This window comes from Mastigoproctus giganteus, chromosome 1 (assembly GCF_048544385.1).
Source record: "Mastigoproctus giganteus isolate SK-2022 chromosome 1, ASM4854438v1, whole genome shotgun sequence".
In the NCBI taxonomy this organism is placed as follows: Eukaryota; Metazoa; Arthropoda; class Arachnida; order Uropygi; family Thelyphonidae; genus Mastigoproctus; species Mastigoproctus giganteus.
This window is the reverse complement of record NC_143575.1, coordinates 75,916,355-75,942,104: the sequence shown is the minus strand read 5'-3', so window position 1 is coordinate 75,942,104 and position 25,750 is coordinate 75,916,355. Positions and strand designations below refer to the sequence as shown.

General features: G+C 36.0%; 1 protein-coding gene across 2 annotated transcripts in view; it reads left to right on the top strand.

Annotated features, from left to right (window-relative positions):
• The window catches only part of LOC150090900 (uncharacterized), a 220,303-nt gene that overhangs the window by 121,064 nt on the left and 73,489 nt on the right, over positions 1–25,750 (top strand). The window lies entirely within an intron of this gene.

Below are 25,750 nucleotides of genomic sequence, written 5' to 3'. Positions count from 1 at the left end.
TGCATTCCAGAGCCTAAATTCGAATTCTGGCGTCATATTCGGATTTATCTTGATAAATTACATCATGATAACAAATTCCATTAATAAATTTTTATCTAATTACATAAACAAATAGATAATTGTAACAACTTTTAGAGAGCAGTGTAGTTGTTAATTATATTTTTGGCTTTATTTCCGCTTGTTACAGCGGAGCAGTTACATTTGATCATTATTGAATGCAGTTTCCTTGCAGAGATCATTAAAATAAGTAGTATTCATGTTCACATGAGGCAAAATAATTGGTTGAAAGGAAGATTAGGACTGCTCTGAATGGAATGTCACCAAGCACACGGCTGATATGCACTCGTGGGGTAGTACAGTTGGTAGAAACGCCGTCCTCCCCGCACCGGATAGAAAAAAACCCGAGTTCAAGTTCCGTCGATGACGTGAGGAATTTTTATGGCCTTTTTCACAACGTGGCTGCGTTAGTCGGTCTCAGGCGAGAGTTGCACGGTTTACGGTTTTTTCTCCCAGAGACTCGGGTGTTTTGTCCAGCAAACAGAAAATCGACCACAGAACAAACGCAATTTAGAGACAGTATACACCGAGCAATATGGTCTTAGTCGCTGATGCTCCTGAAACCCAACGACACGGCTGATATGCTAAAATGTTTGCATTTCTGTGGAGCTATGCAAATGCTTGCATCGATGTCGCAAGTTGTTTCGCGTACAAGACAGACTGTGTGGAACCCGGGAGGGCTGCTTTCGTCATCTGCTGAGGATATTATCTTCACTTGAATGTAAAAAGGAAGAAAATCTCAAGGTCAGATCGATATACCCGTTCCGTTGACGGGGTAATTGAAATGCTTTATTATTATTATTATTATTTTTTTTTTTTATACTCTCGTTAAGAACTGTAGCTTCAGTTAATAATATGCCAAATTGTGCGAATTTCATCCCGTCTAATTTTTATTCTGAAGAAAGCAAAAGCCCTGACCTTCGAATATTTTCTTTAGGGAAACAATGTTTCATTACTAGGAAATAAGCCAGAGCAGAATCACACTCAGTGGAGGGGACGCACCAAAATATTTTTTGTTTGTCAGCAAATAACAAATGAGTACACTATTTAGAAATTTTTAGAGGTGACATCACCCCAGGAGTATATCTCTCGATCCTTAGAAAAAAAAAAGCTCGGAAAAATCTGACACGCACACACACACACATACCCTTACCTTTTGATACTTTTTTACTTGGGTTGCACATTAGTGTAGTTCATTAATCAGTTCAAATGTGACATTTTCACATCCAGTTATTTTCTAAGTGCTACCACCATTAACCTTAATCACACTTAACATGCCGCTGTAGATGCATCAAATAATGAAAGTACCTCCAGACATTATACAATGCTTTTATTATCGGAAAATGCTATCTGCTTGAGATTCTACTCGTAGAAGATCGCAATTTTATTTGTAAAAAATATCTGAAAAGAAATCTGTTTTTTTTTTCCCCATATATAAATATGCGGTCACCTTTTCTTGCAGTAAAGAGTAAGGATAGTGCAGTGATGCAAGAATAGAAAGATTCAGAATATTCCAATTACTTATCTCAAATAAGAGTGTCAAAATCGATTTTGATTTGTTCTTTCATAAACAATCTCTCTCTCTCTCTCTCTCTCTCTCTCTCTCTCTCATGCGCATTGGTTTTCAAGGCAGCCAATTTCTTTGATATTTATTTACCTTTCATACGTCGAACTCTTGAGGTAAGGTTCATTCTCAAACTTACTTACTGAACTTTACTATCTACCAAATATTCGAATATCTATTCGATTTATTTTAAAAAAGCCATTTTCCTATAAACTAAATACCAAAAACAATAGCTTTCTCTCCCACTTGGATTTTTGAGATTCGAGTGAATTTTTTTTTTTTTTTTTTTTTTTTTTTTTCTTTCATTTGCTACTCAAACCCGGATCTTTCCACTTGGAAAGGTTGCGGATTCTAATTCCGTCAACGATGCAGTAAACGTATTGGGACCATTTCAAATAGGACTGAATTAAATGGTTTGGCGGAGCTACGACTTTACTGTAGTACGGAAATTAATGGGCCTTAGAATTCTATACTAGAAATATGCAGGTTATGGACACAGCAATGGCCAGTTTTGGCTTGAGTTGCCTTAGCACTGTCAAACACTGCAACCCACATACTGAATATGTCTGTAATCTAGCTTAAACTTGTCGGTTAACGAAAGTGAATCGCATCTTAAAGAAAAGGAGGGAATGATTAGATTATTTTTGTAGATCTTAATGTTTCCTCGATATCGGCCTTTGCTAGTAAAATGGTTTGCATCAATGCCGAATAAGCCATCACGACTGGTAAAATATAGGCTATTTCAGCCATTTAACTACTCAGAATTTCCTCCACGAAATAGTTTATCAGTGTTTTTTTGTTTTTTTTCTCATTTAAAAAATTGGTAGGCAAATTAAGTTGTTTTCGATAAATATAATGGGAGCAACTGTGACTTCTGGCTCTATTTTTTTTTATCCGTAGATTGATATTCACCTGCTTGAAATTTATTCCACGTCGTTTTTTCAATCCTCGGATTTCCTTAGCTAGGCGTAGAGTTTTCATTTCATTGAATGAAAAAAGTGGATTCGATTTCAGTTCACAACTCCGAGAAGTTACTTAGTCCTTTTTCGCACATTCCAATCTGAACTTTTGGCCATTTCTGCGATCTCTTTACTGACTTAAGTAAGCGCAAGTATTACACCGATCGGACAAGGAATTGATAGCCTTGATAGCCAGATGTAGATCTACTGATCGAAGGACCTGGACTAGATTTCTGTTAAATTATGGACTTCATTCTTAAGGATTTAAGTGATGCTTGTTCTTCCAAATGGAGAAAACCTATAAAGCAGAAGGCGCTTGAAACTCTTATTTATTTATATATTTGTTTTACATTTTAACATAATATTTAGTTCACTTAATGTATTTCCACTGAAAATTTACACATTTTCCATGTTGTAACCTTTTATGCATCGATTACTTCTCTCATTTCTGGTTAACGTTCATCAGAAGTTGACACTTATCTGGAGTGCTATTTTTGATTAGTTAAAAGCGTAGGCAAAAATTTTATTTCCCTGTTTAAAGGCTTGCAGTTCTCAGCTCTTCACATTTTCCAGTAGTTGAAGGCGTGAAATTTTCATCGTTGTCCACCTGACGTAAAAGAGCTGGCCAACAAATCCACTGACGTAGAACAACAATTAACAGCTGAAACGTACGCGGCAGGTGGTGCATGGTGAAGGTACAGCAGAAGGCAAACAGGGCGTCACACAGAGCTAATCTTGTTATCACTACATTTAGTGGTACCCATGGTAACAAGTGAAAAAAGAAACCGCTTAAACGTCTTTCGAAAGTGGAGACTTGTGCAAGACAGCTTTGGAGAAGACCTAAAGAGTTGAGAAGTCCTAGATATGGGAGCTCGGAGATTTTCATATACAGATTAATACGTATTGGGTAGTGCAAAAGCATCATGGTGCTTTTGCACCATGATGCTTTTGCACCATAAACTCCTCTAGCATGCAGATTACTTTAAACATTCTTATAACACTTTGGAAATGACAAAGTTTGTGGGAAAGGGTATGAGGCAGTTGTTTTCAGTTAATCTTAAACCTTAAAGATATACGAACTAATTACACTTAATCAAAAAAGCAGTTATATTTGAATACGATTTTCGAGGTAAATACAAAAAAAAAAAAAAAAGCAAACTAGCTGCAGTAGCTGATTTGATGTAAGAATGTACGAGTATATTCACTGTTTGCAATAAAAAATTTAAAATGGTATGTTCAATATTTGCTATGAGTTCTGTGATCGAGTTCTAAATTTTCACTTACTTGCACAAAATAACTGTATTTTTTATGAATTAACTTTAAAATATTGCAAGCTTTGCCTCAGTATAAAGAACGCTAGACATTAACCTTAAAAATATGGGGTCTCGTTTATGCTTAAAACTTCCTTGACTATTATACATATTTCGAATAGATATTGACACCTTTTTAATGCATTCTCTACCCTTCATTTTATTCCCACTGAACTATTATAAGCACTTTAGAGAAGAAAAGAAGTTCCGTGTTCCAAGTCGCTGGTTCTTAAACTTTGAGAGCGGTATATTTCTTCTCATCTTGGTTTTTTCTCATTTTTCTGAGCCGTAAGCTATCTGGAGTTTCTAAATTAAGTTCCATCGCAGGACGAAATGTACATTGTGAGAGTTAGTTTTACTAATAAAATGTTACTTATATATAATCAGTGTATTGGGTAGGGGTATTGATCTGTCAAGTGTTAATTACCATGGGAAAAAAAATTGAGAATGCCCGCAAGGGCACATTACCTGAAATTAAATGAAATTAAGATTAACATAAAAATAATATTAACATAATTAATAAGATTGTCATGTTAGTAAGATTAACATGACAATTAACATCTTAAGCTACGTTGTTTAAATTTCATACTGACTTTTGTTTTCTTTTTTAATTCAAACTTTCATTAATTTTTCCTTTAACAGGATTTAATTGGCGTTATTTTAGCTTTTTAACTCTACTTTATTTATTTGCATTTATGTTTGAATTTTATTCCTTCCTTTTGGTTATAAACGTATACATCATAACAGAAACAGAGACCCTGCTTATTGCCGTGGCTCCTACAGTTTTGGCTGCCGAACCCGTGATGAAGTAGTTAGTCTCCTAGGACCCACTGCTTTAGGCACCATGGTTGTTATCATTATTATTTTTATGTTAATCTTAATTTCATTTAATTTCAGGTAATCTGCTTTTACCTTTCAGGCATTCTCAATTTTTTCCATGGGAATTACATTTGACAGGTCAGCACCACTATCCAATACACTGATAATATACATTTGTCTATATTTCATTATGGTTGCCGGGTATTTCTGCTATAACTAGTAGTGTCCCGGATCCATAACCCAGTTTAATAATTTAATGCTTTTTCTTGCTTGCTCACTCGTTTAGTAATGTCATTATATCCTATTATTTTTATCAATATTTTATATATATTTATATCATACTTGTGTAATTTTTCAATTAATAATACTATGTAACTCCTCATTCAGCACGAATCGCTTCATGGATTCTCGTTGTCAGGGATTTAAATAGATTCCTGCTTAAGTAACGTACACTGAGTGATCACTGAATTATGACCACTTTATCCATAATAGACTATATCATATAGCTCGCAGTCTAAAAAGCCGAACAGCTTCGTACGCGAGCAGTGGTAATTTGCACCTGGTCGTGTAAGTCGACGTGATAAAATAGCAATTATGAAGATATATCACGGAGTTTTAAAAGGGCATGATTATTGGAAACTTCACGTCTTGTCGGTTGCTCACGGCCCACTGTGGTTAAGGTGTCGAACGGGTCAAATCACCCCCCGCTTACAGAACTGTAAAGGATTACTCAAGGTGGATGTTCGTGGTGAGCGATGGATTCAGCGCATTGTACAGGTCACTGTGCGACAATTGACATCGCAATTCAGTGTGGGGAATGCAAGAACAGTATCCCAAATGACGATGCTTCGCGCACTCGGACGTATGGGATTCCGCAGTAGACACCCAAGAGACACCCTCGATCATTTGTCATCATCGTCGACGAATGCTGTGGTGTCAGTAGCACGCTGATTGGACACTGAAGGACTGGAAACGAGTATGCTGGTCGAATGAGCCCAAATACCTGGTGCAACACGCCGATGGACGCCTTCGTGTGTGGTGCAACAACGCAAATCCATGAACCCATCGTGCATGGTGCCAGGCAGGTGGTGTTACTTAATATGGGGTATGTTTTGCTGGCAAGAACGAATTCCTCTAGTGCATATAGACTAACGTTTCACTGGTGAGGTCTACCGGCAGCTTTTAGGAGACCTTGTGCACCCTGCCATGTTGCATTTTTTCCGGACAGAAACGGGAACCTCCAAGATGATAATGCGCCGTGTCATTGAGCCCATACTGTGCATGAGTAGTTCGAGGAACACAGTGAAGATATCACCTATTTTGATTGGCCTGCAAATTAGCCTGACTTCAATCCAGTTTAACACCTGTGGAACGTTTTTGAACGGGAAGTGATGCGTATGGACATGCAACCATCATTTATTCCGACAGTGTGGAAAGCTTTGCAGATCCCTACTGACGTCTTGAGAGATCTAGTAGAGTAGATGCTTAGGCGAATAGCGATGTATCGTTTAAAGTAAAAATAAGTTCACCTAAAGAAAATAGTTTACTTAATTTGTATAAGATGATTTGCTCTAACATCGCCAACTTAAATATCATTTAGATTAGCACTAAATATTTCTAACACGAAAGCACTTTTTCACTTTGGAAATTTGTCTTGCACGAGCAGTTTGGAAATTTCTTTATTTTTCGAAATTCATCTAAAATCATAAGATTTTTCTTGGATTTAGAAACCTGGGTTCTTAAGTACCAATGAATTAAAATCTCAATTCGAGTACTGAAGACAATAAAAATCGTCACTTTTCATTTCAGTCAGAATAATTAATGATACGTACGTATCTCCTCGGTTTGGTTGTTTTTGAATTTGCTTCTAGAAAATCATGAGGCATTAGTATTTGCTGTATTCCATAATCGATTCAGATTTCATCCTAGGGGCGCTTTTTTGACAATTTTTTTGAAATTTTTTTATTAATAAAAAAAATTGCATAAATTAAATTGTCAACGCCTTATGCATGAGTATGTTGTCTAACTTGCAAAATAATGACCAGGAACCTAAGATCACTGTTCTGATATCGCGTCTTAGCTATTTATATAAACTTAATTTGATTTGATTTTAGAGTTAGTAAGTACTTGTGCTGCACTATACAAAATTATTTTTATTGGAGTGCGCTTTAAAACAAAGTGAAATTCCTTTAATCCTTTTCATTCCGACTGGTACTAGCACTAGTCGTAATAAAAATGATTATAAAGTGCTGGAAAAGTTTATCTCTTTTCGGTAATTAGACTATTCCCAGATCAAATATACGGAACTGAACATGGAGATTATATTTCATCTGATTGTTATAGCGAAATACAGGAGATGGACAAGATATTGGAAACACCTGTGATAAGAGTTACAGGTATGCCCTAATATGGTGTTCGGTCACCCTTTGCTTTTAAAACAGCTTGTAATAGCGTAGAATAGATTCAGATAAGTCTTGAACTGTCTTTAGAGGCATATTGGACAATTCTTCATGGAGGAATGTTTCAAGTACCTTGAGTGATGAAGGTGGAGGAAATCCTGCTTCTCACTCTCCTTTCCAAATATGCCCACAATGGTTCAATAATGTTTTAAGTTTGGTGATTGTGCCCGCCAAGAGAAGTGCATACTCTCCATTTCATGCTTCTGAAGCCAAGATCGAAATACGTCTGGCTGTGTGTATTGGAGCATTATCACCTTGAAAGATGGTCGTTTGTGGGAAACAATGTTTGCGCCTTGGGATGAACCTACTCACTTAGAGTATCAAGATAATCAGGGGCAGTAATTCGCCCATTCAGAGTGATGATAGGACCTAAAGAATATCAAGATATTGCTGCCCAAACCACTGTTAATCCTCCTTCATATTTGACGGTTGGCACAAGACAATCAGGATGATGAGCTTACTTTGACATTCGCCAAACGTAAACTCTCCCTGATATTGGAAAAAAGTGGATGATGATTCTTCTGAAAATATGACGTTTTTAATCATCAAGTGTCCGGTTTTTGTACTGCTTGCACCATTGCATTCTCTTTGTAACATTACTATCATTAACGAGTGGCTTAGCAATAGCGGCTCTGCTATAAAATTCAGCTTTATGAATTTTTCGCCGAACTGTTTTCCTATAAATTGGACTGCTGAAACTTACATTAAGTTCTGCAGTTTTTGAAGCAGTAATTTTATGTTTTCCGGATATACAATAATTTTCATGTCCGTCAGTCTCTTTAGATCCGCTTCGATTTTCTACTACAATTCCTCATTTTTTTTTTTTTTTTTTTTTTTTTTTTTTTCCCGTAATGGTGAATGCAGACATCACTTTCGATACAGTTTCTCTGGGTACATTATGCAAATTGGCAGTTTTAGTCACCGATACTCCTGATAAATGTGCACCAACGATTTGGCCGTTTTGGAATCCACAGAGGTCAGCCATTTTCTCCTTGTACCATTTTATAACACCTCTAAATAAACATCAGCTTTTATCGTCATTCCTTCAGAGTACTACCTACAAGAAACAAAAAAAATAATAAAAATAAAAAAATAAATAAATAAAAATACAATACAGTAAAAAAAAATCACCACTGCATGTTCCTAAACACGTAAAACAGCCATTACTACCTTCGTATCAGGTGTTTCCTTTATTTTGTCCACCCTTGTACATAGTACCTTTGCATTTCAGCAGATATCTATATTTATAAGCTCCTGGTGGAGTATGTCCTCTTCAGAAAGCAAAATGTTGGGAAGGAACTCCCAGTCTCTTATTGCATTTCTTATAAGATGAAACTGAAACAGTGCTGCCGAGAAGAACGTAATGTTCTCTTCGACTTTGTGTAATGTTCAAGAGTTTTTCGCCTGGTGCAGTAAATTAGCCTTCCCTGTTTTGTCTTCAGCTGTGTGCGCCTTTTCACATTTTATTGATTGTTTAATCGTTCCATTAAATTTCTTTACGAAAAACTGTACAAACATGAATGTCCAAAAATATTGAACAGCAAACTTAAGCTAGTGTTTGATGCCAAAAATAGTTTCCTTTTCCAGAGATTTTCCATTAATCCTTGCACAGGTAAAGAAAACTGCCATTCAGCGCCGTCGAGAAATGCGATAGTGCACGAGCACTTCCTACGCATCTTCTCGCCAGCGCAGCAACCGTTCTCTAATCTAGTACCTACTGAAATGCAACCATTCTAATTTTAGGTCCATCATTTGTCACTAGATAGGCTGCTTGGGGGGGGGGGGGGAGTAAAGCGGTTACGAAGCGATTCAACGTAGGCTACGCAACCTGCGAAGTCAACGGCTGACAGTATAAAAAGATCGCAGTAAGGACTTGACGTTTCGGCCAGAGAGACTGGAGAAAGGTCTTTTAGCTGCATGATAAACGTTGGGTTAAGGCATAAAGAAGCTGGGCAATAGTGGCGGAGTTTGATGACTGCTGGTAACTTATTGATTCAGGATGGTGCTCCTTATTTTCAAAATGGCCAAATTAATAGAAAATATATTTAAAAAAAAAAAACAAGCAATAGAAATACATCTGTGTTTTCATACAGGCTCTAATCCAGTACCTACTGAAACGTAATCATTCTAAATTTAGGTTCATTTGTCACTGGACGATTTGGGGGGGGGGAATAAAGTGGTTACGAAGCGATTCAGCATAGACTACGCATATATGCTGAAAAAATATCTTTCTTATTTATATAATAATTTATATAATATAATTTATATAATATAATATAATTGGTTTAAATAAATATATTAGGCAATACTGCCTTCACCATGTCCGTCCGTAACAACTCGACTCCCAGTGGATGGATAATCGTGAAATTTTATATTTGACTCTTTAGAAAGATTTGTCGAGGCAACCCAGATTTCATTAAAAATTGGACAAATAGAAGTCCGGCAATTATCATACTTTTTTTTATATATATGTATGGAAAAAATCGTAGATTGAACGTGTTTTTAATGTATTTACTGTTAGCTTGCTTTGCGTATGTTTTTATGCAAGACTCGTGAAAGTGGTGTTGCTTGTGGAAAGAAAGAAGGGACTTTAAAAAAGTACATGAGAGAACAGTAATAAATATTATACAGTTGTCATTAAACGTTCTAGTTTAGAGAGAGAGTAAAACTATAGCGTTTCATTAAGTGTTATGTAAAGTTATAATTAAATAAGAAGATAATGATTGTGAAAAAAATTTTTTCTTTTTCTGTGATTTTTTCACTTCTGTTAATCACAAAGAAAGAAATTCAATTAATTTAAGAAAAAAATCGAACGCACTTGAAATGTAGCGCGTTGCGTAGATTATCTAACTTGTTTGAGTTGATTTTTAGTTTAGCTTTATTAGGAATTAGCCATTTGATATTTTTAAACTTTGACTCAATTTAGATTTTCACTTGGTTTTAAATAGTCTTGAGTGGGGGATGGTGGAAGTGATCGCACATCATCCTAAAACTAGGATCCGAGACCCACTTCTCCATCATTGCTAGCTTCAGCTGCCTGTTCCTTCTGTCAATTTGGATATATACTTTCAGAGAAAATCTCTCAACGTGTTTTATTTTAAGAGATTTATGTGCTTGCGATTTTAATTTGTAACACCATCGCATACTTTCTTGAACTTCAGGCATTTGTTATTTAACTTTGCGCTCGATGGCGAGATTCATCTAATTTCGAAACCCAACCTTTTTATGTTTTAATTATTAGTATTATTGGTTACTTAATATCCCTCTTATGTTTTAATAATAATACTGAACTTGCTGAGTATCCTAAATCTATCTTTATTCATTCATAATGAATAATCTCGTAGCGTTCCTTTTTATTGTTCCAGTAAGTCAAATATATATAAAAAATGTTATCTTACGAACTAAAGCTTAAAAAAATAAATTAAAGAATCAATATGAATAATAAAGTATTAAAAGAAAAATACATTATAAGTAACCAGAACTCTTAGTATGTTTAATTTTGACATTTTTATTTTGTGGTTTAAGGAAGAAAATGACAACGATAATATAGATTTAATCGCTCCTCTTTCTTTTACTGCGGTTATCGAAAATCAAATTACTTGTTCATCAAAAATATTCCAATTATCGAAGTGAGGTTTTTAGTTGCTGACACGGACGCCCTTTAGTGGTACTCAAAACTACGAATCTTGAGTATTAAGGTTATTTGAAGAGTATTAAAGGAATTAAAAACCGCCTAAATTTTTTAATTCAATGAAGCAAAATAATTTCCTTATTTCTGTTTATATCTTCCATTCGATTTTTTCCTCGTCTACTCGTCTGGCAACAGTGTGCTAATTGGGTTTTTTTTTTTCTCTGTAAAGATCTGATGTCAGACAAAGAAGCCATTTTTACAGGGTACGCACAAAGTGCAGTCTTGAGTGGAACTGTATTGCCAAGCTTTATATTAATAGTGTCAGACGAAATTATCAGAACACGTAGGAAAAGTGTTCTGTTAATTAACTCGTGCAGTATGCAGCGGAGCCGAACAAAATTTTGTATGGTGGTGTAACAATGACATAGAATAACAACGAAATGAGGAGATAGCGAGAAACTTCGGACTGGTATAAGAGACATTTATAGGGGTTGTATAATTACCAAAAAAAAGATCACATTGCAGAAGTCGATACAATATGTTCGAAAATATGGTCACATGTCATCAATACGGCGTATGACCCCCTCCAACGGCTTAACAAGCCTGAGAGCGGCGAACCATGCTCGATACAAGGGTGTCCATAAGATTCTGTGGCAATAAATTCCCTTCTTCCACCAGCGCAGAACTGAGCTCGTCAAGTGACCGAGGAGTTGGCTGTCGACTTACAGTGCGATGCTAAAGGGCGTCCCACACATCTTCAATCGGATTTAATCTGATGATCATGCTGGCCACGGCAGTCGTTGTATCTTCAGTTTCAAGGTGTTCCTCCACCACTTGAGCTCTATGTGCAATGGCGTTGTCGTTCATGAAAAGAAAAAAATCTGCGCCAACCGCACCCCTTAAAAGTTGCATATAGTGTTCGAGGATCTGTTGTGGGTACCCTATCAAAATCATGAAACGGGGTGCGGCCGTTGATCATTATTTCGCCTCACACGAGAACACCGCCTCCACCGTAAGTGTCCCATTCTCTGATGTTGGAGGGATGATACCGCATTCCTCGTTATCTCCAGGTGAAATAACGTCTAGAATCTGTTTGTAGGCTAAAACAGGATTCATCAGCGAACAAAACTGTAACCCATTTTGTCAGGGGCTCCAAGTCACATGTTCATGGCACCAGTTTCGACGAGCTCTGCAATGGTTTGTGTTTAATGGGATACAAACCACTGGCCTCCTTGCATAGAGTGCACTTGAATTGAGCCTTAACAAATCTTTGTAAATGTTTTCATCTGTGGCCGCAGCAACTTCAAGAGACAGTTGGTGACAGGATGTAAGAGTATACTCTGACAAATAAAATGGAAATAAATTCATGAAGGGCAGAGAAAATTGGGTATTATTCAGGCTTGAATATTAAGTTTGAATATGGTAGATATTAATGATTGAAAATACTGGATTTAGAAATAGGGAGCTTATAAATGTGTGAATTAAATAGCAGTTTGATGGAAACAAGAAGTAACAAGTAGTGCAAAGTGGGTGAACTGAGAGTAAACAAAACAGTGGCCCGTACTAGGGAAAGAGTGGCAATTTGCAAAAAGAAAAAAAAAAATGTGCAGGATCGTCTTGTCCGTTATTATGACACGGTCGCTCGCAGTATAGTTTGTGAGTAGAGGTCTCTAATACGGCCTGAGGCTCGTACTTGTAATATGGTAAACTTTTTTTTTTTTTTTTTTATCATCTGGTATTTTTGCGCTGGCTTATCCTAACCATTATTCTAACCACCTGGTCGTGTCTGTGAGTATAATCGGTCTGGGTGATCATCCTGTGGTGATGTGCTGGATTGTTTCTGAGGCTAGGTGATATCGTCGAAATGTGTTATCTGTTACTCCAGGTTAACCTGTATTATTAATATCCTAAAAATGACAATCTCTAAATAATTTTCTTCTTAGGTTACACGGCCAAGTAAATAATTAATAATTGATTACTGCGAAATGTATAACCACGTTTTCAACTACCATGTTTCTGCTTTAGTATTCATGTGCACCATGATACTAAAGCAAAGGGGTTCAACGGAGGCATAACTATAAAAGTAAATGCAACATCATAGTTATACAGTTCAAAATCTGATATAAATTTTAAATGTGGAACGATGAAAAGTTGCGTGTGTAAATTTTCGTGAATACAGAAGGGTTCAATCAATTCAAATTTCTTAATACATTTCTGATAAATAATTAACTTAAGAACAGCGAATGCGTTTTCAGATATCGCAAAAGCTTCGAGTCTTAGTGCGTTGTTACAAAAAGTTTTTCATTTTACCACTCGAAGCTCTTGATTTGAGTTCTTAATACAAAAAAAAAAAAAAAAATAATAATAATAATATATGAGATTCTCTTAACGTATCCATATATTCACTTTTTGGATATTTAAATTGTTCAACTTATATTCATGTGCATGTTTTTCAGTTCCTTGCTGGTTGTTTTCATCCCACAAACAGCCATACACAAGTCCATTACCGGTTAACTGCACTCTGATCAGTTTGTCAGTCTGTTCTCTCTTTTATCCTGTAAACCGTATTTGTAGTATGGTGTAAACTAACTTGCTATATGCACTTGAAGTTAAGATAGTATAACTTTGTAAAGTGTTATCCGAGACACACGATATTAACATTTATTAACTTAATACGCCTATTTGTCAGTGAAGAATGGTGCGAAAATGAAGCAGTTTCCCTCACAATGGGATCCACCATAAAGTTTAGTCTCCACCTACTTTTTTTATCACTTCAAAATACGCCTATAAAAAAATTAATGCCAGTTTTGTTTTTCTAAGTGCATACAAAAGCGAATTAATAATAATTAATTCGCTTTTGTATAATTGAATTATTATACAGCGAATAATTGAACATCCAACGGTTTCTTGTGATAGCTGCTTTGTCACTGCTAAACTGTGCTCGGAATTTTCATGTTTCTAATAACAAATGATTTGTATTAAAGATCATTATATCGGTATAAAGGTTGTCAGAAACTTTTGATTTGATAATGGAATAGTTTTTTGTTTACGTACCAGGTTTTTTTTAAGCATTCGTTGCTCTTCGATTTCGTAATTGTTTCATTTTATAGACGCTGTAAGTACTGTGACTGTGCTTGGGGAGCTATGAATTATCGTAGAATAGTTGACGTCTTCAATTTTATAAATGAATCTTGGTGATTTACTTTGTTTTATTTAACCCGTACAATTCTTGCTTAGACGCCTTTGCATAAGTATAACTTTTAATTAAACTTTGACCCGGACCATAGTCTGAGAGCGATTATACAAGAAAGCTTCTTTTTTTTTTACCTCACCGTTCTTTATACATTACTTCTGAAGATGAATTCTTGCACGTTTCTTTTCGTTTGAACTTGTGCATTTTCCTGCAGTTTCTAAAACAGAAAAATTGCATCGCACTCAGAACTACATGTAAAATGTCACTAATAAGTTCCCTTGTTTTTGAAAGAGCAACCAACAAAATCCATATGCTTGGCCTGCAGTGAAAGTTCTATTATTTCAGTAAGTAGAAATGGAGGGGAAAAAAAGGATTATCGATGCGAGCGTTGTCTAGGAGACACTGGTTCCTCGGTAACGCCAGTTACAACTCTACTTTAGTATCCTGGTTTCAGAGTCACCACATCAAACTTACCAGTTTATTGATACCCTTTGGAAAATGTTTAACATTTTACGATACTTTTCATCGGACCAGACCCATGACGAAAATCGGCTCGGCAATTCTTATGTGTTTTCAAAATTGGAATGGTATTCAAATGATGGTTCAAAATTGTGCAGGCACTTTCTTCGGAACTTAATGATGTGCTTGTCAGCAGCGATGCAATATTTTGGTGCACGAGTGTGTATGCGCGTTTGTAAAGCTATTGGTTTGACCGATTTACCTTAAAGTTAAAGCGCCTAGTTCTGATGTGCGATAGTAGTGTCGTGCTTTGTTTTAAAGACTATGTATAAAAAAAAAAAAAAAAAAAAAAACCTTTTATTATCTCGACCACATTATGTGAACAGAAAACAACGCACTTCTATTGGACCATTTCGAATTAGACATAAAAGTATAACAATAAAATGACAAAAATTAAAGGGATAATGTTACAAATCAGATACTTGTTTTTATTCTTTAGAAAATGATAAATTTTAAAGACAAGCGTGCTGGACACAGTGTATTCCGCTTCCGCTAAAACTAGCACTGCACTGACGATGAAGATAATTGACATCTCATTCTCTGTCTCCCCAGTGGCGATATTACCATACGGTCCGCTGCTGCGGGTGGGGTGGGGGGGAGTACCCAGAATTTATAGCTAGCTCTCTTCCTCTCTCAATATATATATATATAAAGAGATGAGGGGAGAAAGAGAAATATCTAAGTGTACTTGGCGCTGTTAAATACTAAGTCTATTTCATTTCTCACAAGGAGAGAAATCAACTTTCCAAAGCTAAACTTCAGTAAAACACGTGCACAGAGCCTGACCCAACTGGAGCTGCCTATCGTGTGTGCCTGTCTCTGAACTGCCAGCTAACAGTTTGCAGTAAGCACGCGTACGGTTAAATGACGTCACTCAGGGCGAAAACTGGTACACACTTGTGTATATGAATATGTGGGTTTTTCCGTAGTTGTCTATGTGCAGGATGAGTTGCTTGGTGCGAAAGAGCGATTGTGCAAAATACTCCAAGAATTATGTTAGGTAAGTGCCTTGTGTATTTTTGCTGGAATATCTAAAAGCAACTCCTTAGTTTTTCGTTGAAAATTTGGAGCTCTTTCTCTCTATTCAGTTGTTAAAGTAGACAACTTCTTAGGGAGGGTCCACACTGCTTCTGCATTTATTTATCCTCGACATAAATTTATCATTTTTTTTCTCTTTCCACATTGGCTTATGTTTTCAATTGGATCTGTGCAGATTTTCTCATCTCTTTCGTAGATTATTAGTCGGTGATCTGCCCTCTGATTATTTCACTTTTTTTTAAATTGAAAAGCTTATTTTTTTTCCTATTGGTTTTGTTAGAAATGTTTGCTGTTCCTCTGGTATGTCTGGAGCAGGATTTTTCTAGACTTTATTTTGGCCGCGGTTTTTTCCACGATTTTTCACAAATGATAAATAATTAACATACAGAACACTCTGGAAACCGCGTTTTTTAGACTGTTCTGAATCATGGTTATTTCTTAATGTGTATTAAATATTGTAAAAATATCCCAAATTAGAATTTTTTTCTGTATTTTCCCCCTCTTTCTTTAAAAAAAAAAAAAAAAAAAAAAAAGGCAAAAACCAATATCAAAGATCATAAAATCACTCTCAAAATTTCAACAAGTCGTTATGGATTTCGCGGACCCAGTTTGAAAATCTGTAGTTAGAGTAGTTTCCCAACCTTTTTCATGTACGGATTACGGCGCCTCTACATATTTGATGTAGAGGCGACGCACCACCAAAAATATTTACCTATGCATGCAGATATATTAAGAACTATTTTTTAAATACAATATGTGCTTGTACAACGGATGTAATATACATTAGGCTGCTACAGACCTCGTACCTGTGTCTTCCAATGCTGTTCATGGATTGTTGCCTACTGCAAAAAAGCTGTTTTATTGCCAAGACCACAGGTTGGAAAAAAAAAAAAAAATGATCTAGAGAACAAAACTATTATTTCAGTGTTCACAACAAATATCAATCGGGAAAAGTGTGATTCGATGAATAAGAAAAACTTGTTTTCCAAAACGAATTGTCGCTTCAATTAGTTTAATAAGAAATTATTTTTATATTTCATGTTCATCTCGTTGCCCGTGATACTGTTATGATTTAGTCATTTCAATTTGTATTTAACTTGACCTTATTTAATTTTACTTTTTGTCCCTCCCCCACCTCCTAGTGTGCACTGTGATCATAGCTATCCGGTTATGATTGCTGTTCTACATTGAGAGAAAAAAGGACTGAGTTTGAATCCGTCGAGAGGGGAAGATTTTTTCCTTTCTTTCTCGGTCTCGGGTCGTAGTTACATAATTGTTCATCTCGCAAACAGGCAAACCTACTGAATCATATATGCGGTTACAAACACAATACACTACCTCTTCATCGCTTGGAGTTTAACTTACACACACACACACACACGAATTTTATTTTCTGTGTTTTGAGTGCCAACGAGATAAAAAAATCTTCAAAGATCCGAACTGTTTGGAGGACAAAACAAAGTCTGTTCATTGTTTTTTATCTAGTTGGAGTCCAGTCAGTTTGAAGCTAAGAATCGGATGATTCAACCTGCTGGTTTTAGTATTTAAGCCTTTTTAGCTCCACGCTATAATTTAGCCTCATTGCCATTTCCTTTCTGAATTCTCCTTTTTAAAATGGTAATAGAAATAATTCCCCTTGTCAGTTTCTATATTAGCTGCAGAAGGGCAATAGGGGTGTAGTTTTTTTTTGTTGTTTGTGTTGTTCGTGTAAAGTGCTATCAGCAATACGAAGACATTTCATGGTAATATACAGTTTTATGAATTGAACGGAAAACCACCGCGATATTAGGCTTCTGGCAGCCTGATTTTATGTCGCAGGATTACCACAATAATTCGAATCTAATATAATTCAGTAGCCATGGTGCTGCCACCTCTTGAATCTTCAAGGTCGCGAAATTTTTGAATATTTTGAAAATTAAAACAATAGTACTCCTCCTGTCATTTATATGAAAACAGTACTGACTTTTTACCTGAGATCACTAAATGGTAATTATCATTGAAATGCGTTTTTTTTTTTTTTTTTCATTTTAAAAGAAACACGCTCGGTAAGTACAGTGGTCCAATTGGGCTAACTCCATTCCAGTTGATAAGTGTACTTTTTAAAATTTAAGCTTAAATCGTCCCATTTGATAAACTTCAAAAAAGAGTTTTCCGAAACGTTAAAATGGTTATGATTGCGGTTCTACATGTTCGAGCATATTCGCAATTAATTGGCATCCGAAGGCCAGAACAATAGCGTATAATGTTTTAATGCTTTCGATAAACTTTTAACGAAACGGTATTAAATCTTGTTTCTGTTTATTCTTAAGAATAATTGAGTAAGAATACATATGCAAAATCGAGGTTACTAATATGTAATTCTTTTGAGCAAAATGGGGTTGTTATTGTTACTTTGTGTGCCAAATGTCCTTTTTTTTTCTTTCAGAATTTCTATATTTATTATCGAATGGAAAGCCTAACTTATTATCAGTTAATGCACACCTTTACTGAGACACATTTCACTCTCGTACTGTGACTTCATCAGTCCAAGTATTTAGTGACAATCATATGACGTGCTCCGTCCTCGTCATAAACGTTTTTCCACTTGTCTTCACGGCCATCCCGACGTTATTTGCGGAAGCGTCACTTTGTGAAACAGTGATGACGTCATATCACAATATTTATTTGTTATTGAGTATTTAATTCTGAACGATCAAGGTTTAATTCATAAACCAGTTTTCTTATTTTTATGGATGTGTTCAAACCAAATCAGTGCAAGGAAAATAATGTTCAGTTTTAAACGTATTAGAAAGTTATACTTTAAGGTTCAAATGATAATATTAGTTTCTCTTCCCGCATGGAATGATTCCTTCTCGCATATTTTAAATAGATTGTTCTAGTTTATCATCATAGCTATTATACTCATTATGTTATTAATGATTTGGTTGCATCCCTGCCTACATCAATGGTTCATTTGAGACGACTGCCTTGCGAGACTTGTCCTAATAAGTGCTTGATAAGTTTTCTTACAACAAAGTTAATAGTGATTTTGTCCTAGGGTACAGATTTATTTCATCCGTTATCAAATGTTGCGAGTCCACCATAAATGCTATGCATCAATATTGTTGTTTGCGAAATAACCCATACCGGTAATCAGAATTCCTCTTCTTTCTAGAAACAGAATGAAGAGAGTCAGGTAATCTTTAATATAAAGCTATTCATATAATATTTTTTCTAGAAATTTTTAGCTTGCGACGTACAGTAAAGTAAATCGTAACTCTATGTTGCTCCTTGCACTTAATTTCTATAATAGCTGCATGTTACTTGAGAATTCGTCGCAGTCCTTTTTTTTTTTATTGATATTTGGTTTATTATATTGTGAAATGTGATATATTTGTACGTTAGAAATATGCAGTGCTTATATGTTTATCTCAAGTATATAATATTGCTGTTGTTTCATTTAGTTGTCTAATATATAGCATAGGGCAATAAAATATTCTATAAACGTTCTGAATGTAGCTAACAGGGAAATTTTACTGGCACTGTTCGGCTTGCCCACTTATCATAGTGCACAGCATTATGATAAGTGTGTTATTTTACTTCCTATCCATTATTAACATTATTTTTCGACTTTTTTAAATTGATTATTGTCATAGCTCTGTATTAGTTAAGGGCCCTTCTTTTTGACTTGTGATCGAAAACGTCTCCAAAGATGTGAGGTGGCAGACAGATTTGGTTTGGTTTTTAATGGCGCATTGGCAGCTAAGGCCAGTGGCAGACAGATCTAGAAGTCATTATAGTGGATAAAGGACTCGGATATAATTTTTCATAGATGCAATGCAAACTTCTGTCTAATCCGAACTCATTGTAGCATATTCACTCTAGTAACATGGATTGGGTGACGCTCTTATTTATGAGAATAGTTCTTTGTGCTGCATATCGGCTTTTCAGAGTGGCTAAAGCAAAGTCAGAACAAGGATGTCGCGACCAAGTCACATGTGTCGGGCGCGATGCTAGCAGAGACCGGTATAGTAGGAATTTAATGTTGTTAGTGCATATGAATTAGTTAACTGCTTCAGGCGGTAAAACTTTTTGTCCTGTTTGTGGTCTGTAATATAAGGCAGATCGCCCATTTCCATCTCTGCGTAACAAATCTTATCTTTCTTTAAGCAACTCAAAAATTCCACTGTAAAGCTTCTCACAAATATGATCCACAGACACCTTTATGACCTGTATTCATTCAAGTTTACCTCAGACAAATTAAATTGCTATTTGTTTTTAACGAAATGAGGCAATTAGCTGGACTTTTCTTTAAAATTATATCCTCTTAATGAACTAGCCTAATACTGACCTATATATTTAATTCTCGGAATGTAGAAGTTCCATCATTGACTAATTCTAACTTTAATATCTTGCTCCTTGAAACAGTTCCCCCTCTTCCCTATATTTCCCTTCTCCAAATAACGTCATAATGATTATTTTCTCTCCCTACAGTTGTATTTAAACTTTTTTTTTAGTTTCACATTCACTATTACATCCCTTGTTATTTCACATACTCGTACAGTCAAACCTTCCAAATCCAGCAATCTCGGAACTGAACCTTGACAGATATTGGAATTTTCCGGTTTTCTGGTGGTCATATACACGTAGTCAAATAAAAAAAAAAAAAAAAAAAAAAAAAAAAATCTGTATACAATACTGCATTTCTGTACTACAACTTTTATTGCACATACTGTATAAATGTATCCTTTATTTTCAAGCGAGGACATGGAAACTAGGGAACAGTATTTTAACGGTACAATACAAAAAAAAATTATTTCGAATATGTACGGGTATATTTTGAAAGGGGAGATTAAAAGTTTCATATAATCGCTTCATTGAAGTCCCAGTCAATGTCGATAGTCTTTTATGATATAACCGTTTCCACAATACAAAGGGTACTAGGAAAGTTTTGCAATATGACGCAACAATGAATCACAGGAAGCTGCTTGTTGCTGCATGTTGAGACATGTTCATACGTGCATAGTATCCGCCGCGCCAAGTCGATGGGCTTAGTTATTCATTAGTAGTGAGAGTGTAAAGTGCTTGCGATGGCATCGTGGTCACGAAATGAGATAAGGACAGTTTTGTGGTATAATTTCGTGCGTGGTTTAACCATAGACCAGTGCTTAGAAGAAATGACTCTTGCACTAGATGATGATTGTCCACATCGTACAACGATATTCAGGTGGTATAGAGAATTCCAAAGGGGAAATTTCACTCTGGAGGATTCTGAGAGGCCGGGAAGGCCATGAACGTCAGTTACGGAGGAAAACGTTACTGCTGTGAGGAAAATGCTTGACGAAAACAGGCGAGTGACCTACCAACAGATAGAGGATACTTTGGGCCTAAATGCACCAGCGATTCGTTCGATTCTGCAAGATCATTTGCACGTGAAGAAACTTTGTTCTCTCTGGGTGCCGCATCAACTGACTGAAGAGCAGATGACACGACGTGTGACTTGGTGCCGGGAGATGTTAAAAAAGTTTGATAAGGGACAATCTCGGTATGTGAACAACATCGTGACAGGTGACGAGACTTGGCTGTACTATTACGATCTGCCGACCAAGGCTCAAAACAAAGTTTGGGTCTTTGATGATGACGACACACCCGTAATTGTCAGAAAATCCCGATCTGTAAAGAAGAAAATGATAGCTGTATTTTTCAAATCGAGTGGAATTGTGGAACGTGTCATTTTGGACACGCAGAAGACAGTCACAGCTAAGTGGTATACTGAACAATGCCCCTAAAATCATTGGATCTACGAAGAACCTGCGGCCAAAGTCAAGAATGGACACCTGGTACCTCCATCACGATAATGCTGCAGCTCACCATGCCAAAGCCTGCACCGAATATTTGACCATGACAGGACTGAAACTTCTCGAGCACCCTCCCTACAGTCCAGACCTTGCTCCCTGCGACTTTGCACTGTTCCCGCATGTGAAAATGAAGCTAAAAGGGAGGCGGTTTTCCAGTGATGAGGACCTTCTACGGGCGTGGGACAACGAGTGTGCTTTACTCCCTAGTGAAACTTGGCAGAACTGGTTTAAAGATTGGTTTCGGAGGATGGAGAGGTGTATTGAATGTAGAGGAAATTACTTTGAAAAAATTAAATAAACAAAGCTGTATTGCAAAACTTTCCTAGTACCCTTTGTAGATAAGAACTGTGTATGTGTTTTGAAAGGTTATTATTGCACAGGTTAATGTAATTGCCTTAGTTTTGTACGTAGCTATGCACAAATATTCGGTAAGAATTCATGTTTAAGTTCTATTTTTACTCTGGCAAAACCAGATGTGTCAAAAGCAGAGGTGTATTGCTAAAAAAAAATAGTGCCGGAACGCTCGTTCTCCAGAAGTCTATATGATAACGCCACATCGACTGTACAGTAACTGAATCAGACTTCAGACTCTCGGTTCATAGAACAACCAGTTCTAGCATTCAGCTCATGGCGAATCAAAAGTGCAGCGTTATTATTATTATTATTAGCCCTAGCCCCATGGTGCAAGGAAGCCTGAGGCTTATGCTGCACCAGCCAAAAAAAAAAAAAAAAAAAAAATTCCAGAGTTACCCTGAGAGAGAGAGAGAGAGAGAGAGTCAGAAGTAGAAAGAAGTCACCAAGAAAGAGAAGAATGATGATATCCAGCTCAGATCCCTAGGTGTGCCAAGCCCATACTCACCAGATGTGAGCCCCTGGGGTTAAATGCATCACAGTATATCTCATTCGTTGGATCTCTTTACTAACACATTGTACTTTAGTAAGAAACGTTCAAGTTTCATTGCGAAATTTATATTTTTGTTTTTAAATAAATCTATTAACTTTAAAGATTACTATTAATATATATATTTTTAGTAGCAATGGGTGAAATAGATTTTTCTCTCTCCCCTTTGATTATGCCATTGTTTCATAATATTAGGTGTATAAATTTAATGATTTTCTATTATGGCATTTAGAAAAAAGTACCGGAACGTCGTTCCGGCCCGAATACGCAACTGGACAAAAGAGGTTTACAACTAATTATTGGGTAAGAATATTATCATTAGCCCTATTCAGCGGTCACATGAAATCAAATCACAGTTAACTCAAACGCGTGAACTACTCTACTAGAACGTTGACCACTTCGCTACATCAGGCCTATCTCGTTGTGGAGACAAATAACCAGGAGTTCCTCAGTACTGAACTATGCACTTTAAATAGAAAACATTTCTCCAAACGGAGACCTATCATTATTTATTTAAAATGTATATACTTTCACTATACTTTCCATTGCACTATACTTTCTTCATTTAGAACAGTTATTTTTATTTGAAGTGCGCGTAGCAATACCGGGGAAACTCTCAGTGAGATGCCCCCACAATATGGGATTGGTGTATTCGTAATAAACCTAGTCTGCTCAATGCTATGTACAAAACTGAGGCTGATAATACAACAATGTTCTATAGCACACATGGCATGACGCTTTTGACCTAAATTTATTCGTTTCCTCTAGGGATAGTTGAATTTATTTCAAATGGAATATGGGAAAATACAAATGAGTTTCAGTGTCGGTGTTTATAATAAACGACAGCTAAAAGTACGAAAAATTAAATCATTCACTAAACAGTAAACACGTTTAATGAATTGCTACCTCAGTCCAATTCTTCATGTAAAAGTACAAATTGTGAAACCCTGAGAGTACAATGTTATTATCAGTCAGTTACTAATCTTGTTCAAGAAGCAACGAGGCAATTCCAACCTAACAATTTTCTCAACATCGTTGAATAGCAGCATAAACTGAAGGCACTGAGATGAAATCTGGCCCAGTACAGTCCGCCCTTAAATTTTGCAGTTCTCGGGTGGTTTTCGGATTCACCATTTTCCTAAACATAGGCGGAAATGGATGGTGCCTGATTTGGGAGGTTTGACTGCAGTTGTATTTTGCAAATCTTTCTAGTCTGTGCAAAGTTGTATAAGAAGAAGAAATTGGCTAATGTGTGAAATTCTTGTAAAGTAAGTGCCAGCTGTAATACATATGTGTGTAGTCTTACAAATATTACTTGTAGTGATAATATGCATATCTATAATAATAAAGGAAAGATTTGGTTTTATTATGCTTTATGAATAAGAGAAACACAGTATGGGCAGGTGTGGGAAAGTAAGGTTAGGATTAAGTCTTCGAAATAAACATCTAACAAAAGACGGAGCGGAGAACTTTAGAATCTTGAAAGTGGGAAGAATAAGACTAAGGGTAGAAGGAATGGACAACTTTAAAAAGCACTTAAAGATTAAATAGCCGGATATTTTAATGTGTAACATACACTGCTACTTTAGAATGTCGTCACTTAGGGTATTTATGTAGAGAATTGTAATTTAGCGGTTTCAAATACGTTGTCAGCGGGAGGGCTGAAGGTGAAAGAGTTTCCGTTTTTTTTTTTCTTTATCTGTTTTTTGGCTGATGCTTTAAGCTTGCTTTCTTGCATTTTTTTTTGTCTCTAATGCTAATGTTAAGTACGGAATAAAGAGTTTGATGACATTAAAATGCAGTCGTATGGGAAGGAAGTTTGGAGAAATAATAGTGTGATTGGTTAAATTATAATTATAAAGCCAATTATAATTTATCCTCTACTCAAACCTCAGCATCACACCCTGGATGCAGCGGACAATCAACAGGAATATTCACACTCTTGCACAAATGCTCACAGGCAGATTGGACGCGTCAGCCTTGATAATATTCTAGCCAACTGCGTGCCACAGCTAGACATTGTGGAGGAATAAATCTACTTCGTCCAATCCTCAACAATCTTAGTAGCCTACGAAGATTCCTCCCGTCAAATACAGTAAAAATATTTAACTCACTGCATATAGATGCAGAAAAACTCTGTGAGGACGAATCGTACCGGAAAGAGATCTTCCAGAATTCTTACAGACTTGCCAAAATATGAATCAGTTGTAATGTGGCAACATACCGAAGAGTTGTCTAATGTATCATAAGTGAACTTTCTACTAAAGATAATATTTTGGTAAGCTATTTACTGGAAACATGCCCTCTTTAGCAATTCTGTAAATATATAATTTATATATAGAATTTCTGACTTGTAAATGTATAATTGCATAATGTATATGCAGGATTATTTATGTTAAATAAAAATTAAATATAAAATATATACTGTATATAATATTTCGGACGAGACTACGTTCAGTTATGTAACCCATTGCCCGTAGTATCCGTTACCCTTCCGTTTGTAAAATAAACAGATAATAATAATAAAAAAAAAGGCGGAGATAAGAGATTGGAAGGGAGAATATAAGTTTTCCGCACTGAAATAGTGGGGAAGTGAAAAGTTGATGGGAAGTATGTGCGGAAATCGGTGTGCTGCTGGAGTGATGTAGTGATGTGAAGGTGCTAGTTGGAGTATAGTACACATTGGGGGGGGGGGGGGGAGAGAGAGAGAGAGAGAGAGAGAGAGAGAGAGAGAGAATTGAAAAGGTGTGGAATTTCAGCCCTCAGATCAAGAATTTTCAGAACTTTATTAAATTAGGAACAGAAAGTGGACAATTCTGTGTAAATAATATAATAAAAATGTTATGATTACTATATATTGGGGAAACTGGAAGGGGTTTTTTTTTTGCCGATGCTAAATAAGCTTGCATCGTATGCCTACTAATTCTAAAGGAATGAAATGTTTATTAAATGAAGTACCATGAGCAGAAATGAGCTATAAATATGATGTATAATAAGACGAAACTGTGTAGGACTAAAAGGAATTAAAAGAGATAAATGAATAATTGTATATGGTTAAAAGGATTAGAGAGTCTTTGGAAGTGTTAAGATATGAAGTTATTGGGGATGTATTTGTTTGTAATGGTAAAATTACTCGCAGTGGAAGTCGTTAAAGGTGTTGACATTCTTAATTCGTAACTGGATTAGTTGATTGCCTTTTACGCAAGGATAAATCAGATTATGATGCATCAGTATGCGATGTCTATAAAACAAATACGTTGTTTGTTTATATATACAGTATATCATATATATATATATAAACTTTTATATATATATCATATAACATATGAAAAATTCCTACCAGAAAGTCACAAAACATGTTTCTTTCCTCATTGAAGAGATTCACAACAAAACCTTTTTACTTGGCAGCCCCAAGTCGTAACCGATTAAGCACGAAACCCATGTTTGGACATTTATTTCATGA